Source organism: Carlito syrichta, unplaced genomic scaffold (genome assembly GCF_000164805.1).
Source record: "Carlito syrichta isolate Samal-C Ts95f unplaced genomic scaffold, Tarsius_syrichta-2.0.1 Scaffold308799, whole genome shotgun sequence".
Classification (NCBI taxonomy): Eukaryota; Metazoa; Chordata; class Mammalia; order Primates; family Tarsiidae; genus Carlito; species Carlito syrichta.
The window spans coordinates 25,706-32,008 of record NW_007252895.1 but is presented as its reverse complement, the minus strand read 5'-3'; the positions used below and the strand labels follow the sequence as shown (position 1 = coordinate 32,008).

The 6,303-nt window shown below is 40.0% G+C and overlaps 1 protein-coding gene across 1 annotated transcript in view; it reads left to right on the top strand.

Annotated features, from left to right (window-relative positions):
• The first annotated feature begins 222 nt into the window (after positions 1–222).
• The window catches only part of CUNH2orf88 (chromosome unknown C2orf88 homolog), a 13,285-nt gene continuing 7,204 nt past the window's right edge, over positions 223–6,303 (top strand). Inside the window, exon 1 of the mRNA XM_008065712.1 lies at positions 223–248. The gene's annotated coding sequence lies outside the window, so the exon portion shown is untranslated. The remainder of the gene's footprint in view (positions 249–6,303) is intronic.

Here is a 6,303-nt window from a genome sequence, read left to right as displayed (position 1 = left end):
CTGCCTTGGCTCTGACCCCGACGCCCCCACCCCGCGCTCGAGGCGGGCGACGAGCCGCAGACGCTCAAGGAGGTGGGCGTCCTCAGCAGATCCGCCGCCTTTGGGGTCTGGCGTGGACGGCCGTTCTTAGGGCAGTTTGTAGCCAAGAACTGGGAGGCATGAGGAGCCTGTTTTTACTGTGACAGTGTGTGGAGATCAAAGCAAGATCAGCAGTTGGATGTTCCCTTCTCTCTTTGGACGTGGCTGTCGTAAGTAGGTGGGAGGTAGCCTGTTCTGCTCTCAAGCAGAGTGGTCTGGAGAAATTGTAACTTACGTTTGCAACTCTTTTGCGATCAGACAAAAATTATAAAAATAACTTTAGGCCCACACTCTTTCTTTATTTAATGTATTTATTATAGGGATGTGGGGTCATACGGAAGGCCAATTTCTGGTTCTTTCAGAAGTCGCCACACTGTCTTCCAAAGAGGTTGCACTAGTCTGCATTCCCACCAGCAGTGTAGAAGCGTTCCTTTTTCTCCACATCCTCGCCAGCATCTCTTGTTGTCTGTTTTATTAATAATGTAGGCCCACAATCTTACTAGCAAGAGAGGACTTTAAAAGCACAGACCAAACTCCCGTTGTTTTTAATGCCTCCTCTGTAGCACTCCTGACAGACCTGTCACGTTCTGATTGAACGTTCCCTGACAGGAGGCTCGCTACACTTGGAGAGATCCATTTCTGTTGAGAGCAAGGTCTTGTTTACACTGAACTGACAACTGCCTCCTTCTACCTTCTTCTCATTAGTCCTACTTTGTTAATAACTCTCCTGCTTGTGGAATCATTGCAGGATTTCTCGGCAAAAATGTCTAAACTTTCATCAGGGTCTGAAAGGAGTCCATGACCCAAAATAGTTAAAAATGAAAAGTCTAAAATAATACAAAATAAGATTTTTGTCTCTGCAAAGGAGACAAAGTAAACTGGTAATCTTTCAGACCCCGGAACCTCAGTTTTCTCATCTGTAAAATGGGAATAATATACTCTATCTACCATAAGGCTATTGTGAATTTTGCCAGAGACTGATGGCAAGCTTACTGGTCTGTAAAGCCTACAAACTCTAATTCTTTCCTTTAGTTTTGAATATTAAAAAAAAATTGGAGGGGAAAAGTTGTGTTTGCATCTCTAGCCTCTTGTGAACTCCCTTCTTCTCCATAGGTTGTCAGAATATCTCTGTGCTGATAACTGCAGGTTATCTTGGATACCCTAAAATATAATCACCAGAATGTGAAGAAACCGACTCTTAATGTGACCTCTTCTGCCTGCACTTAGTTATCACTTAGTGAGGTTTCTGTCCTTTTCAGCTTGAAGATCATCAGTTTTAAAGTAGCAAAATAGTTGTTGAGCAGTTCTGTTTCCTTCCTCTAATTAACTAATATACCATCTGCCCTGGAATTTGGTAGTTTTTAAACTGCGACTTGTTTTCCATATAGAATCGCATCTTATGAACATGCACCAAGTCAGTAGTAGAGAAATAAAACCACACATGATATTATAATGCTCAAAGTGTTGGCAGTAGTAAATGACTCTAGTCAGTCTCTGACATGGAAAGAGCCTAGTATATAAGCATTAATTTATTCCTTATGAATTAAAAGTTATGAGGGATGTTTCAAAAGAGGCTGAAGATAACATAAATTAACGGGGTTGGATGGGTGACAGACAGACGGGAATAAGACCTGTGCACTAGAGCGTGCAGGCCCAGCTTAGAGGCATCTCATTCAGAACAGTGTAAACACTGCACTGGCCAAGCAAAACAGTGGCCCAGACACCCCTGCAAGTCTGTGGCCTTTGCATATAAATGCCCCGAAAGAGGCAGAGCTATGTAAATTTCACCTTTTTATTCCCAACATCTAACACACTGCAGGCCCATAGATGTTTTATAAATGGCCACACTTTAAAGAGCATCCATTTAAGTGCCTTAATGTAGAGAACTGTTCTATGCAAAATAATAAAAAAAAGACTTCTGCCCTCGAGGAACATCTAATCTCATTTGGGGAGGCAGCATTTATAAATTAAATGGACTTGACATCCGTTTGAAAAGATAATTTTAAGTAAGGGTGAGAGGAACACTGGAAGTCTGCATGAAGGAGATGGGGCTTCGCTGTCCCTGAAGATAGTATTTTGACTTCAGTAGGGAAGAGGGGGAAGGGTGCTGGGAGGAGATAAGGGCGAGGTGGTGTGTTTCAACTTAAGGGAGGACTGGAAGGAGCAAATGGGCATGGATGAGGCAGGGAGAGACTCAGTTGATGGGAGGGGAAGTGTCTTTGGATTAGTGAGAAATTAAGTCCAATGGGTAAAAGCAGGACTTTAAAAAATATTTAAATTGCATTTACTTCTCTTCCCCCAAAATACTGTATCATCAGCCACAGAAAATAGGAACTCTACAATACCCGCTAGGGAAAGAAGTGTAATATTTGTATCCTGAATTATTAAAACTTTAAATAGCAAAATTTTCTGAATTTTTGGTATTTTGACCTAGAGTCCAAGTAGATTTGAACAATGTTTCTATGTCTCTACATCAGAGTAATGATTCTTTTCAGTGCTCAAAATTACATATACTGCTGCCTAGAATTTAATTAAGTGCATAGCACTTGACACTCATTATTTATATCCCACTTGTTCTAAAATATTTGAAGTGGTTTTACTATACAACAAAGACTAAAACTGAATTCATAGGGGGGAAAAAGAGTTCTTCCTCTACCTTCTTAGATTAAGTACCTGGGCCCATGAGTCAAACTGATAGAAGACTAACAGGATAAATACAACAGGAATTTGCAAAAGAAATGTGACTCGACAAGACAGAATTTGGGGTTTATATACCACCTTAACAAAGGATGATGAAGCATGGAGAGGATCTACATCAGGTTTTTTGTTGTTGTTGTTTGTTTGTTTGAGCTGGAGTCTCACTGTGTCACCCAGACTGGAGTGCAGTGGCTGCTCCTGGCCACCGCAGCCTCAGCCTGCTGGGCTCCGGCGATCCTCCTGCTCAGCCTTCCAAGTAGCTGGAACTACAGGCGCGTGCTACCACGTCCAGCTAATTTTTGATTTATTGTAGAGATGACGTCCCGCCAAGTTGCCCAGGTGGGTCTCGAACCTGCAGGCTCAGGCAATCCACTCACCTCAGCCTCCCAAAGGTGCAGGATTATAGGCTGAGCCACTGAGCCTGGTTTACATCAGGTTTTTTAAAACTAGATGGTAGAAGTTACTTTTCCTTTTCTTGTGAGGGTTTATATTACAGTGCTGGGGGAATTGCTGTAGATTGAAGTTCAATATTCTGGTCACAAGTAGGAGTGGCCAGGTGAAACCATATGGTACCCAGATGCCTGTTTGTGTGTGTGTGTGTACACATGTGCGGTTTTCTCCACCTGGAAGATCTCTAAGTGAGATGAAGTATTGATACTTCACTTAAGGAATCTACTACCTAGTTCTAACTGTTCAAAATTCTAAATGACTGTTGGCATTCTTAGATTATACTTCTTTCTTCTTAATTATAATCCATAGATATAACACTTAAAATAATTCGTAATTTGAAGTTAGTAGGTTTAGGAGATAGTCAGGAGAGGTATGGAAAGGAATTAACACAGAACACCTTCTACAGTCCAAGGCAGTTCTAGATACTTTACATAGAGAATCTCATTTAATTTTTATGACAATCTGAGGTAGAGCCCAGTTGACAGATAAAATCATACCACACAGCTCTACCCAGATTTATTAGAATCTCATTGTTTTTTCACCTAGAAATGCTATTTTATCTGCATTTCCATTGAGAAATTTTGGCCCCTGAGTGACCACATGAAAAGTCATCCCGAGCCTGCCCTGCAGGTGAGCAGTTTCACCCTGTATGTTCTATGTGCTGAGAATGGAACCAGCTATCAGATTCTAAGGACACTATGGTTGTGTTCTTTTGGTGACTTCTATACTGACCAAAGTCCTATTTACAGTATTTTCTAGTTCTTACTTTTTGGTGAAGGAGAAAGAATACTACATTTAAATGGAATCTGTTTCTGTTTGCCTGTTTAAATGGTGGTGCAGTTGATCCTTTTATGCATTTATATCCTAAGTCAGTGATTCTCGATATTTCTGGTACAAAGACCTCTACTTGATGTTCAATTTTCATGACGCCCTACTAGAAAGCATACTTAGTATCCATAAGAACAATGACAAATGCTATTTGAAACTCCATTATATCTTTTTAATGAACTCAATTATGTTTCTAATGAATTGGCATTGTTATTAATCACATGTATATGGAAGTTTAAAAGATACTATATATATGCAGATATACCCCAAAACCTGGAATTTATTTAAAAATTGTGTATTTATTCTTACATACTTAAACTTCAGCTACCTTCAAATTACTCTCCATTTGATGCAATATACCCGAGACACTTTTTCCACTGCCCAAAAGTTTTTGAATTTGTCACTTTTGATGCCTTTTAGTGCTTGTCATTTTTTGTCTCACCTCTTTCCCATATCAGCAAAATGTGAACTTTTTTCATCTGGGGAAACAACAAAAAAAGTTGCTTGGGACAAGATCAGGTGAATAGGGAGGGTGGGACATGGAGGTCATGCTGCTTTTGGTCAAAAACTGCAGGACACTCAGCACAGTGTGGGCAGGTGTGCTCATAAATCACCCATCATGAGATGGGAAAACATAACTGAATTTCCAAAAAGAAATTCACTGAAGCTGAATGCAACCTCTCACAACACCACAAGCTGGTACACTGATGCCAATGGATTCCTAGAGCACTTACCTAGTGGGAGAAGCTGTACTATAAGGGGCCGGTCCTCCAAAAGGTATTTCTGGGTTTTTTTGGGTCCCCCCTTGTACAGGCATCAAGACTTTCCAGAAGACTGTAACATGTTTTTGTTTTTTTTTTATTAGAGATTTGCTTTAATTCATAACTTAAGCCATAACTTAAGATATAAGGCATCTAAGGCATTTTAGAAACCTGTGGTAAAAGCTTAGAATATACCATAAAATGGTATAACATAAAATGGGATAACAGTAAAATAAACTGTGTCTGTTATCCTAGTATTTAAGATGGACTTTTGGGCGTTTATCAGTGTTTGCTTGCAGAGCAGAGCAGATTTTAGAAGTTACTTTTTGTCTTTTTCTTTTTTTATGGCTAGAGCTTTGGTTTGGGCCCAGCTCATACCCAAGTTGTTGCTGTTTTGTGATACCGTCCCTGACATATTACCAATGTACTTTTTTCGATGACACTGCACCAGGACGGAAGACCACAGCTCCAAAATTAACTACAGAGAATGGGCTGCAGTAAGTCACATTTCCTCTTTGAAGGACCCAACAGAAGGCCTAATAGTTGCTAGGCCCATTCCTACAGACAGTGCCAAGGCTGTGGCCCTCCACACTTTATACCCCTAGTGCTTTGAGGTGTCTAATAATATTGAAATATATAAAAGGGGCTTTCTTTTCCTCGTGTGACTGTGTGATGCACACGTATGTGTCCATGCATTGGTATTCAGGGGGAAGAGGGAGTGGTCAGTGGAAAGGTACCATTTGATTTAGACATTTTTGGCTGCCAGTAGCATGAACAATTGGCCGCCTCATCTATTAGGGCAGAGATAAAACCAATTAAAGATCTGGGCATCCACACTGCTTATAGCCTGAATATATTCTCATCTCATTCTTGCTTTCTCCTTTTGATTTTATCTTGTTAAATAAATTTTGAAAGCACTTATATTCTATGGTCATCGATTCTGAACACACAGTAGACACTCAATATAGACTGGCTGGACAGTTAAGGGATGGTCTCACTGATAGCTCATTTATGTATCTTGATATTATATGTGAAGGTATGAAAGATACCAATTTGTTTTTGAAAAATTGTATTTTTAAACATTTTGTATCTCTGTAACCAGCCTGTTAAAATGACAAGCCAAAACATTTTTCCTGGTTGATATACATCATTTAATGTATCATGTCTTCCACTGATGGCCATGGCAACTTTACAACCTGACAAATGAACAACAGACTAACAATTAACTCACAGCAGCCGATCATGCCTGCTGTCCCACGGCTAATCATAACTGCCTAACCACTGACTTGCATTAATAGTTAACATTGTTCAAACTATATTTCCTCATTATGAATCAACTATCTTATTAGGGGAGACTGAAATTATACTAGGCTTTTTTGTTCTTCTGTGGTGTACAGGTTTGGATTGTAATTGCCTTTTAAGATGGTTATCAAGTATTTAAATAGCTGCTACCATGAACAGTAGATTCTATGCATACACCCCCCCCCCC